General features: G+C 35.3%; 1 long non-coding RNA gene across 1 annotated transcript; it reads left to right on the forward strand.

Annotated features, from left to right (window-relative positions):
* The first annotated feature begins 8,048 nt into the window (after positions 1–8,048).
* LOC146545031 (uncharacterized) lies at positions 8,049–12,315 on the forward strand. Its single transcript, XR_014881768.1, has 3 exons — positions 8,049–8,117; positions 9,909–10,218; positions 11,722–12,315. It is a non-coding gene; the product is annotated as an uncharacterized LOC146545031 (long non-coding RNA).
* Positions 12,316–12,947: the final 632 nt, after the last annotated feature.

The raw sequence follows: 12,947 nt of genomic DNA on the forward strand, positions 1-12,947 counted from the left end.
TCTGTATATGCCACCCTCAGTTCCTGTAATTTGACTTATAAATGAGGAGCTAAATGGATTTAGTTAACTGTATATGGTACTGGTAGCTCAGGTTTATACTTTTGCTGTTGTTGTCCAGATGGGATACTGCAACAAATTAACATGGTATTCATTTTGGAGTGCTCCTATTTATTTTCAAAATATAAGAAGTGTCCGTGTTATTTTCTTTCCTTGTTTGAATAATTGTCTCCTAGCCTCTTCCTGAAATATCTCAATCACTATTAGCTCCTGGATTAACATGAAGAGGGATAACCATACAACCATAGTTCTATTGGTAGTGGTGGGCTAACTTTCTTATGTAGTTATGGTAATAAACAAAATAACTGCAAGCATTATAAATAAAATAATCCTGTGCCAGTGACCTATTCCAATTCACTTTTCAATACATTCTTACAAAAAAAATCTTCTTTAGCTTCTTGTTGGTTTTTATTACTTTCAGTTTTTAAGATTCTTGCTTTATATCTTATTTGTCTCAGTTTACTTATGGCTTTATTTTGCCACATTTGCTCATAGTGAGTCTTTGTATTGAGTAAAAAATTACTTCTCAGTCTTAGTAGTTTACTTCATTGGAGCACTCATGCCAGCGTTCAAATACTTGCATTTTAAGTCCTTGAATTGAAAGAAAATGGTTTACTAATTTTTTGTTATTATATCAGTTCTGAGAACTGCAAGAAATAATTCCCTGGGCAGTCTCATCTACTGATTGGCAGTGCTGCCCATGACAGGGGGCTGGAGCTTTAAGGGCCTTTTCAACTAAACCATTTTATGTTCTATGATAATAGTGTATTTAAAAACAAACAAACGAAACCAAACAACGTTCTGATCACAAATAAAGACCAGTAGAATCAGTCTATATCTGAATGGTGTAAATAAAACATATTAAAAACAAAACCATGATTTTTTCTCTCAGAAGTCAAAAATTCATGAAGCAATATACTGCATCTCCTGCAAGAGTTTAGGAATCACTGCTTTCCTCTGGGGCATTGCAACTTCATACCACTTTCTTCCTCTGAGCTGTGCCTAAGTGGAATAATTGAACCCATAATTTGCAGTTACACTAGCGGGAATACAATTATAAAGATTCTCACTCCTAAAACACGTCTTTTTTTCATTTGATTTAGGCACTTAGGAGTCTAATTCCTATCGACTTTCAAATGTGATTTAGCCTCTTGTGCCAGATTTGTAAAAGTATTTAGGTTCCTAATTCCTGTAATCAATGGAAGATAGTAGCCTTTAAAAATCTGGCCCTGAGGTGCATAATTTCTATTGACTTTCCTAAGTGCTAAGCCACTTTCAAACTTCTGAGGCACACAGGTGTCTTTGAAAAGTAACTAAATAGTGTATACCAGAACACCCTCTCCTGTTAGAGTTAGTAGTCACTGCAACTGCAGTGTGAATACTCTCAGCCTTTTATGGAGGGAGCTGACACTGCCTGCAGTTGGAGAGATGACACAGAAAAAAGTGATTCATTGATTGGTTGTAATTGCTATATAAGGCACGACTGCCAGACTTATCTTGCTTGCATACCATGGTCACTATTATTGCTATTGCAGCTAGCAGCATTCATGTAAGCAGCAACTTTTACCCTTGTCTACATAGGAAACTGAATTGGACTTTTAAGGCACCAGCTACAAAGTCCTTTGCTCTGTTAAATTAAGTCCTTTTGTCAGCAGTTTATTTCTATGCAAAATGTTAGTTATTAGCCTGCCTGAATGCTTGGTAAAAAAGCAGTTAAACCTTTCTGGAGCACTGTGGAGATCTAGCTGAAAATAAGAAATACAAAAAAGGAATTTGCTACTTAAATTGATCACGCTTTGCATCTAACAGAAGTACAAAGCATAGTGCCTGTGTGCACGTGCATGTGTGCATCTCTTAAGTGTGGGCAGAACACTTGTGTTCCTCAAAGTGTGGGCCATATGCTAGCTTTAGTGCATGCGCTTCTATTGATGTCAAATGGATGTTCTGATTCATATCTGAAGAGGTCTGGGGTTCTTTATATGCAAATAAGAATAGATACTGTCCATTTTTTATACAAATTATGCCCAGATTGAGTCGGTATGCTTTGAAGCCATGTATGTCTTCAGGCATTGATGTACGGGCACATATTCCTTAAAATGGGAATAAGGATCTGTACAGAGAGGTGGTGTAGATGGAAGGTTAAGCTTAACAGGCTTAAATTGGGCCTATGTTAAACATTTTGTAATAAATGCGACTCTGAAAACTAAACAAAAATTTTGCATTTCAGACACATATTTCTCTGTTCTCAAATGGATAACAAACAAACAAACGAAAAACAAAATTGCATGCACTAGAAAACAGCTGTGATTTTTATAATGAAATTTTGCAGACAATTAGCCTGGAATGTAGAATAATCAGTTTAAGTAATTTAAATTGGACAAGATGTTGTGGTTTTAAAGCAACTACTGCACATTCTCAGAAGCCACTTGCCGTTAGGATGTTTACTTTGCATTGTGTACTGCAGGTTCGTAATATGCAATCTGTCCTATTTTTGCAACACAGCATGTCCATGTTCAAAGGAGCCATTACCTTAATTCTGCAAAGTAATGTATATGTGAAACATAAATGATGCCTATTGTGGAAAAGAGGTTAGTAAGCTTGCTTTTTAACTGAAGAAGGTGCAACAGAATTCCTATAGCTATTTATATTATTCTGCATACATATTCATACATGTAAGAATGACCCTTGGGAATAGCATGAAAAATGTAGCTTGACATTATAGAAAATATCAACATTATGAAGTCCACAAGCCCTGTGCATTCTAATAGAGCATCCATATATCTTTTTATGAATTTCCATGAAACAGGAGAAAAAATAAGCATTAAAAATTTATCCCCAAATCAGGATAACGGGTATGCTACATTTCCTACACAAATTAGAGAATACAAAATGCATAGTTTATTTTAATGTTGTATTCTCATTGTGTGTTATTCTGATTATACTAGGACTGCCATATGTCCAGATTTTTCCCTGACACGTCAACTTCTTCCTCCTGGAAATGATGTCCAGGTGGAATTTGAGTATTTTGGACATTTTTTGAGAATTCCAGATGCCTGGCAGCTTGGTTGGAGGAACAGCACAGACTTATTGGCTGCATATGGGCAGGTCAATTCATCTGATTTTCTGAGCATATTCAGGCCATCTGTATAGCTCAGGTGCAGCAAGTCCATTGCTTTCTGGAACCACATACATGTATTTCTTTTGGGAAATCCTGAAAAGAAAGAAGGTAAGCATGTAAATTACTCAAACTAAAAGCATACTTCTATTTACAGGAATTTGGAGAACTCCAGATTGAAGGATCAATCCAGGTATTGCTCTGGTCTAATGCCATACTTTGGGGCTTTTCACCAAATAAAGTTGAAATTGTTATCTCCTGCAGTGTTGCCTCTGTAGTCCTATGGAAGTGCTTAAGAAAAGATGTACAGTGTAGTGCAGAGCCAGAAATATTGACCTGTACAAAGCAGTGGATGGCCTTTTTAGCTGACACATCACAAGGGAACAGTTTGGATAGCACCTTAGATCAAACAGGGCTGAGGACATACCCTTTACTGTATGCCTGCACCCTTAATTGGAAATTCACTGTTTTGTTGGTTCACTGTACTAAGGCCTTGTAGCAAAGACTGAATACTGTATAATTCAGACCTCTTTAGTATTTCATCACAACACTATTGGACAATCCTTTATAAAATATAGCATCTTTCATCCCAAAGAAATCCAAATCTGTTTACATACAAAGCTAGGAATTTTTATTCACTACTGACATTCTGTCCCAAATCTGGGCTGAACTTTAACATTGCTGATTGTAGTGGGTTAACACCAGCTTAACACAACTTTTTTAACTTAGTGATTTAATAATGCATGGGGTCTTCAGCTCCAAAATTAGTAACAGATGGTGAGGTGGGATTCATTCCCAGTCCTGAGGAGCACTTTGATATACTTTCTTTGCTCCAGAAGTGATTGAAAATGCAGGCCAGAAACATAGGTGTGCATATTGCTTCTCATGGGGAAAGAGTTGTTCGTGCAGAATCCCCTTAACCATTGCTGTGCCCTACTGTTTTCTAATGTGTAAATCTAAGCACACTAAAATTAAGGATGAAAGAGATGACTTCAAGAAAAATTATATACTGCAATATTTCTAGCTAATTCTGTGTCAGTAGCATACATTTTCAGTACAGCCATAGAACTCAAAGAAATGTTGTAGCACATTGCTCTAAATAAATCATTTTTTAAGAATTAGCTGGCTGTGTGTCACACATAAATTGGAGGGTAGAAGTGTCAGTTATTTTTCTTTTTGTAGAAATTCTCCAAAATGCTTCATGTTAGCATGCAATATAATAGTTTAAGCTCAAAAGAATATTTTAAAATAATCAGCATTTGAGAAAAAAAAAAAAAACATGAAATAAAAATTTGATTATGTATCTACGCAGAAAATCATTAATTTCTACGAAGAAAAGTCTGATATAATGTTATTTGACTTCTTACCCATCATTCTATTCATTATGCAGTGTTAGAAATAATCTCTTACCTCTATTCTCCACTTGACTCACAGGTAGCCTTAGATCTCAAGAGCCTGTCATTCATTTTTGCTCCTTCCTCTTCTCCACAAGCTCTCATTTTAATTTTATTTTTCTCCTAATGACACAAACATGATTTAATCTCCCCACTCAATTAAAAAAAAAAAAAAAAAAAAGAGGAAGAAGAAGAAAAGAAAAATCAATCTCACTTTCTTCTGGTTTTGAGTTAATTGACTATTCCATTTATAAAATCCGTCCTAAGTTTTTCTCTAACTTAGACTCTTTGTTTTCCAGCTTCTCCTTCTATGCATAATAAAACAATTCTTAATAAAAATTCTACTTTTTTTTGTTGTTTTTACCCTAGTCCTGTTATATCATAATCTGTCAGTTCTGTTTTATAGTACTGACATTTCCTAAACTCTTGTCTCATTTACCTTCTTTGATACTTTCCTGAATTCTTTTCTGCTCTAACTTTTCCAGTTACTTTTCCAAAGAAAAATCTTCATTTTCCTGCAGCCTCAGCACAGTAAATCTATAGACTGTGTTCTAGATGACCCTCTTTTTCTCTTCCATTTTCTCTTCACAAGTTATCTTATCTTAAAATGCAAACTGCTTTTATTCTCTCTCTCCTGTGGTAACTCATAGTATTACTTTGCCCAGAACTTTCTTTTCCTGTACAAATCAAAATATTGTTTCAACTCTCTGATACATTCTTGAAGATATAAAGTATTGAAGATATCTTGATGTCATCAGCTCAGGCTCCATAAGGCTGAAATAAAATCTTGTTCTTCTCCCTAAAAACTACCTCTATTATTTTCTTTGTCAAAGAATGCAACCAACTTTATCTGATGATCAGATCTATCACTCAGCTGTCATAGAAACTGGTATTAATGATTAAAGCTGTGCGATCATACATTAATAGCTAATAAAGATGAATAGTTATTTCCATTTTTCAATTAGAATTTTCTCTAGATCTTTGTTTCCAGACTGTCCCTAAATATTTTTAATTATCTCTATATTTCTGTCCTTTTCATATATTTCAACCGATTCTTACCATCTGGCATTTCTTAGTGCAATGCCCCTCTCTCAGGCCCTAAGATAGGCATTCTTTCTTTTTCAGTTCTTTCAAAATGGTTCTATAAAGACCGTTTTGATAGATTTGCACTTGGACCACCTCAGCTCATCCTTTATGTCTTCTTGGCTTCCCTGTCTTTTTAGTACTGAATTCTGACTACTTGCTTATGCATTCAAGGAAGAGTATTTGTGGCTTATCTCAGACATTTTCATTCTACCAAGTGCAATCACTTAATTTTTCAGCTAGGTCCTTTTTTTTTTTTTTCTTTTTCTTTTTTTAAGCTCACATTTGGAAAGGCACCCCTGTGAACATCTGCAAATCTAATTCAAAATCTTCCTTTAAATCTTAAAACTACTCTTTTCCCTGATGCCTTTGAAACACTTCCTAGCAGTCTGGCTTAATGCTGAGCCAAGTGCCTGCATTTCTCACCAATATGCATTATTGTTTCCTTATATTCCTATCATAAAAGTCAGTTGTTCAAAGTGGTTAAAATTTCACAAAACAATACAGTCACTGTTTGGTAGAAGTGGTATGAAAGTAGAAAATATAATTTATTCATATAACAGAGATTTCTGATAAAGCTTAACACCTATGTGAAGATCAGGCTTATTAAATATAAAGATTATAGCAATGAAAAATCAATGAACCTAAACTAATAGAACACAAAAAGGGTCCTGAATATTGAATAAAATAGTTTGAGATAGTATATTCTATCTTCAAACTCATTTATCAGAACTTTGAAATTAAAATCTTCCTGTTGAATGCATTCAACAGGAGTTGAATGGGTCTGGGAAAAAAAATAAAAATAAAAAAAAGACCCTATTATTTGTTTTTGTTTGTTTGTTTTGTTATCATCAGGACTGTTCTGTTAAGAACTTGTGATCATCGGGATGTCCACTGTAATGACCAGTGATCTACACCATTACAAAAAAGATTGTTACCAGACAGAGCAATTGTTCATCCTCTTTCATCCGTTCAGTCTATTTCTGTGTTTTCCTTACATTCTTATTGCCTCACTTCCCTTCCTCAGCCTCTTCTGTTTTTCTATACTGAGTGCAATTGTAATGGCTGCAGAATTGGAACAACTCACACATCTTGGCCTAGCCTCAGCAAGAGCAGTGAGGGTATGAACCTGGCCAAATCAGCCGCAAAATAAGCTGGAGTAGTTAGCAAAAGCTGTGATGTTAGGAGTGAATGACATTATTAAAAATATCTTCTGACGACAGACCTCTTAAAGACCTATTAAAGTCACTTTTTACTGTCCCATCTCTATTTTTATTTATATATTTTTAAAACTGGAAAATAATAATTATTCCACTGATTAATTTACAATTCACCATCAGAGGTAACGCTGTTATACTTTAAGACAATGAGGTTACATCTCACTCGCTTCCTCTAGGTAGATTGGTTTTGTTCATATAGCACGATGCTTAGCCTGAAGTTCCTGTGGGTCTTACTTGGCCTGTCTTAAAATGAAGAGTGAAAAAGGCTATTATTTTCTTTGTATGTGTGCATATGTATTTTTTTGGTTTGGTTTGGTGTTTTTTTTTGGGGGGGGGAGGGAGGGGAGGAAGATTTTTATTTCTGCTTCTAAGTACTTTCTTGCATTAGTGATTTTCTGAGGTAAATTAAGAGGGTTAGGTCTTTCCTAAACATTAAGTATTTGTTACTGACTGGAATCTGTTAACATATTTGATCCTCTGAGGCATTCCTTCCTTTAAAATGAAACTAATGATTCCATTAGGTATTATTTGCTATTCCTTGATTCTCGGTTATAAACCATAGGTCTTTAGGGCTCAGATTTTCACTTATGATCATGTAATCCCTAACCATGGAGATCCTGCTCCATGATACTAATTGTTACAAATAGCAGTTAATGCTAGCATCTGGGCTTGTTTATCCCTCTTCAGGATTAATATTATTGTCATCATGGGAAGAACTTCCAATTATAATCAGACCCCCTGTGTTTTGTTCTTTACAAACAGCTCCAAACCTCACCACAGAGTCAATACCTTCTTCCCTGTCAGAAAGGTCCCTCTAACTCCCCAACAGTAGACACAGACATATACACAAGGTGAAAACTACAAAAGAACAAGCTGAAATAACTCTCTTGAGTGAAGGAGCCCCAGGTTAAAGAACAGGTGTTTCAAGGAATAAGGAGTCTAGGAATGGATGAAGAAGTTAGCACATTTCCATGAAGAGAGCTTGCCCCCAGGCAGTCCTGTAATTCACTCTTGAAGGCTTTCTTAGGGACTAGCCATCTGTCTGCAGCTGACCTATACACTGAAAAACTCAGTCTGCCACAGAGGCATGCCTATAGCAGTTGAGAGCTTGATGATAAAACCTAAAATAAACTGTTGCATATGACTCATCATTACACTTTGTCCACAGAAAAAGTAGAACTTTTCTTTCCAGACTACTATGAGCCTCCCGAATAGAAAACACCATGCTAATTCTCTGTATTGCCAAAGGTGGGTAAGTCTATTAATCATCTCTTGAAAATATTGTTATACTTTTGTATTACCTTATTTTATAGTGTTGGAAATAACGTTAGAAAGTTTGTATAGTTATTGAATGATAATACAATCAAATTTCAGAGATAAATTAACAGTATATTCTGCAACAAATAGTTACTTTAGGGCATCTGGTAGATATTTCCTCTTGCTGTTTTCATTGTCCTATAAGAATGTATGTTTCTCAGTCATGGAACAGCATTTTTTAATGTCTCTTCTGGAATTGTTGCCCATTGTACAGATAATAAGCTGTTCATTGGACACAGAAAGAACATAAAGACAAGTCTACGACTTGCTAAATGAGGAGAGACTTTATCGGAGAACCACCTCACTTTACTACTTGCATAAAAGAGTACTCATAGATAATCATCTACCTAAGCTTCCTTCACCATCAGGAGAGAGATTTGCAGATCAAGTTGATTCTTAGATGGTTTTTAATCTATTTTTTTTTGTATTGTCATTGACAATAGAAATATCCCAGAAGGTGGTTTGAACAAAATGCTTATGATTTAGCTTTCTGAAACCAAAACACATAAAACTCATTCTTAAATTTTAGCTAATGCTTTGATGATGATTTCAATGCTGTGCACAAAATAGAAGAAATATAATATGGGAAAATGGAACAAGAACAATGGATTACAAATATCTCGCACAATTTGTATTTCTGCTCCTATTCAAAGAGAAATAACATTAAACTCTTGTCCTCATCTTGTCCCAGAGAAGGCTTTAGAAGTAGGATTGCCAGAATCAAATATTACCACCTATTCTATGTGCCACTGTGAGACTTCCTTGCTTTTTTAAATAGTGCTCATACACACAAGCAACCAAAAATAAATAAATAAATAAATAAATAAGGACTGGAAAGCTGAACTAGACAATTTAAGTGCATCTTTTCTCATATTTTTTTTCTTGCATTTTTCATTCTATTTTGTTCATTTTTTGTTTCAGTAAAAGTATTTGTCAAACTTAATCCAAGTTCAAATATTCTTCAGTGCCCTAAGGTTTTAGTTTTTGGTTCAAAAAATAATCCATTAAAATACTTTTGCCTCGCTCTGAAAATAAGTCTGCCAAATATTGCTAAAAGAGGACCAAAAATATGTTCTGTCTTGGAGGTATTCCACTCTTCCCTGAAAACGTAGAGATTAAATCCAAGACTGTATCTCTCTTCCAACCTCTCACTAAAAATTATTTCCCATTATTTTTGTGCAAACTCATAATGTTTTGATGGTTTGTACTCTTCTTGCCTTTTGAACTGTAAGACCTTTTAAAATCCTTCTTGTCCATGAAAGAGCTTAGATTATTCCGTATGGTTTCTTCGCTGGGTGAAACACATGCTGGCGTTATAGATGTACTAAAAAGATGGGAAGTTCTAATAGAGAGTGTAATCTGAACAACAGTGAATTTGATCATTCTCAGGAGAGGCGGTCTGTGCTCTGATATGTGCTCAATGACCATTAGCTCAGTGATCCCAAATTTGGAACATCTTCAAAACTGTAGGCCGCAATCCTAATGTTCTCATAATCCTGCCATAATCCATCACAGTTAATTATAATAACTTCCTCAACTTCTTGCTGTATTGTTCACTGTTTCTGTAAGAGAAGATTTCCAAAGAACTCTCTTACTGAAGTTTGAACATACTCAATCCTTTTCATTTTATTGCATCCTTCTTCATTCATTCATTTAATGATACAGTCACATTATATAGCAGATAACTATTTCTGTTTGACTTTCTCTTTACCTCTTTCGTAGCTGAGAACCCCATGCAATGACATGGCTGAAGTTAAAACTAGTTGAAAGGGAGTGCAAGCTTTTGTTGGGACCTGGCTGTAAGTCATTGCTTAGTGGAAGGCAAAAAAGTGTTCCTACTTTTTCCACAAATACTTTACAAGGCAAGGAACTTTAAAAAGGAATGACAGCAAAAACTATTGGAAGATTAATGAGGATCCCCGCAGCCTGGTCTTTTATGGATCACCAGCTTTTCTTTCATCAGCTATATTTACTCAGCAAGTAAATCTACTGCTAAAAAATATGAAAAGATCTTCCACAAGCCTGCTTAAAGGTAAGAGACCCTAAACAAAAGAGTTAACAGCATTCTACCGACAAAGAAAGCCCCGAGGGCGGGGAGGGTGGAAAAACCCTTAGGGAAACCTTCGTTTTGCCTGTCAATTAGTCAGTTTCCTATTCACTGCCATGCAGCTCCTGAACTATCCTTTCTCAGAAGTGGAAAGAAAGCAACACAGGGTGGTTAATCATATTACTGCATTGATCTTTTATTAAGCAATATGCTGAACCTCTTGGATTGTTATTAAAACTAAAATGCATTTATAGCATACAGCATGTAAATCTAGTCTTTTGGATCAAAGTGTCTCCTGGCACTGTCACATACTAATGAGGGCAGTCGAGACTAGCAAACTTTACATTTATCAGGGGAAAAAAAACTGTGTATATTATACATTTTTAATCATTTGTCTCAGTCCTGATGTTATCTCATAATAAATTACATTTGTAACTTATTATAGCAAATGTAATTTGTAATGATACAAAATAGTCCATGGAAATAGCATTCTATTGACAGAATTTTCTCATACATTTTTGCTATTCTCTATGGTATGGTGGTGATTCACACTCTATTAAAAATAATCATTCAAAACAATCTGCTACTATTTCATGCCAAAAGATCTTTCCTGTTCTCTGCTTATCAGCAGTGATACTCCCTAACATGAGAACAGCTCTCTAATCACTGAAGATCAGGACCTGCAGCTAAATTAGGCTGGTTTATCAAAGTTTTAGCAGAAATCTAGTTCTGGTGCTACATCTTAACTCAGAAACAAAGCAGGACCAGGGCGGGGCTTTAAGCAGGGAGCTGTGACCGTCTGTGTTCTGTACCATACAAACTTAATTGCCAGTGAGGGCTCTAGGATGGTGCTGACTAGGGCCAGTTCTTACTCAGGCTACACAGGAATGAAGCAATCAGGACTGTTTGGGGAGGTCTGTAAGGCCACTGTTTCAGGAGGTAGGAGACACATAATATGTTATGATACTTGATTTCAGGAGTAGATCATTTCTCTTTGACTGAAAATAATATCCAACCATTAAAATCTTTTTTTCTTCTTTTGAGATTTCCTACAGAAAATATGATAAAACTGAAAATATGAAGGTTGCTTTGAAGTATTTTTTAAAATAAAACTCATTTACTGATCAGTATAAACCAAAGCTTGATCTTCATGTACGTCCACCAGTGCCCTGGGAGACAGAAAGCCCTGAAAAGTGTCAGATTCTCTATGAATTCACTATCACAACATACAAAAGCTATGTTTATGTCAAGGTCCTGGGATCTTTTAGAGAGGACCCACTATGATATTAGGATAAAATCATATAAAATGAGGTAATCAAGCCAGCAGAGCTTATACCATAACACTTTCAGTTATATTACATGGCTAAGTGAGACGTATGGAAAAGCTGTGCAATCTGAATGGTGTTTTTTTTTTTGTTTTTTGTTTTTTTTTGTTTTTTTTTGTGTTTTTTTTTTTTTTTTTTTTTTGTGGTACAAAACATGCAACAGAAGGCACAGAGAATCTTCAATGTTTTCTTCAAAGGCACAACAGAGCTTCTCTCCCTTCCTTCTATTTTTTATACTGTCTTCAACCTGCACTGAAGAACATACAGAACTTCATGCCTACATATACAAGTGTGTATATGAGAGAAGATGGTAAATCAAGAACAGCCTGCTAGTTATGCATCAAAACCAGTTGCAATCAGACATTCTCCAAAGCTGATATCATACTTTCCTACCATCCCAGGCTACCCTATAGGGCTGTTCTCATTCCAGTTTTGCTCCTAACTTTAGTTTATTCAGATGTAAGAAATTCTTTAACATATGTTCATTGATGCTTTTAGTTTGAGGCAACAAGACTGAGAAACATTACAGGCACAGATTCGAACAACAACTCAGCAGAAACTTACACTGCCTGGCTAGGGACAGCACAGTCAATTGTGGTCAAATCTGCTAAATCTTTTTTTTTTTTTTTTTTTTTTTTTGGATGCTTATAACAAGTGATATCCAATACTTCAGGCACACTTATGTTTCTATTCCAAAGATATACCATCACAGACACCAAGTACTGGGCCACCCCTGACAACACACATGCTACTCATGAGTAATACACCACTGCAGTTAAGCTAAGCTCATTTAAAAAAAAAAAAAAAAAAAAAAAAAGTAATGCCAATTAAGTCTATTGAAATTGAACTTGCAGTGAAAAAAAAAAAAAAGAGTTGAATGACAAATGACCTTTTTGATATCATATCATCTGCAGACGAGTCATTAAGCAACAGCAATACTTAGGGAAGGAATACCGTTCAGTAATTCCTCTTCATTTCCGCTGTTTAGGCTATTGGTTAACAACACTAGGCAAACATTTGGGTATGTTATGACTAATGAATCACTGATTACTTTTGTTAGAGTTTGGGTGGATCAATAATTTTCAAGCTAGAAATGATGTGTGTGAGCTCCAGGCAAGTTATGATGTTATTTCTATTAGTCAATATTGTCAGTAACTCGTTGTTTACCTAAGTCCCATGCTATTGATTCCACTCCATGACAGAAAAAGTAGAAATAACAGAATAAAGGGAAAAAATTCTGTCTTTGTGAATACTTACATATTAAAATGTAAGGAACCTTGGAAACCAGCAAGGACCGACACAACTAACCTCTGTATTTTTCACTAATCAGATCTTCCAGAAAATACCAGCAATCATAAGTTAGCACATTTACCTGGGAATGTTTATGAA

Source organism: Meleagris gallopavo, chromosome 2 (assembly GCF_905368555.1).
Source record: "Meleagris gallopavo chromosome 2, MGAL_WU_HG_1.1, whole genome shotgun sequence".
NCBI lineage: Eukaryota > Metazoa > Chordata > Aves > Galliformes > Phasianidae > Meleagris > Meleagris gallopavo.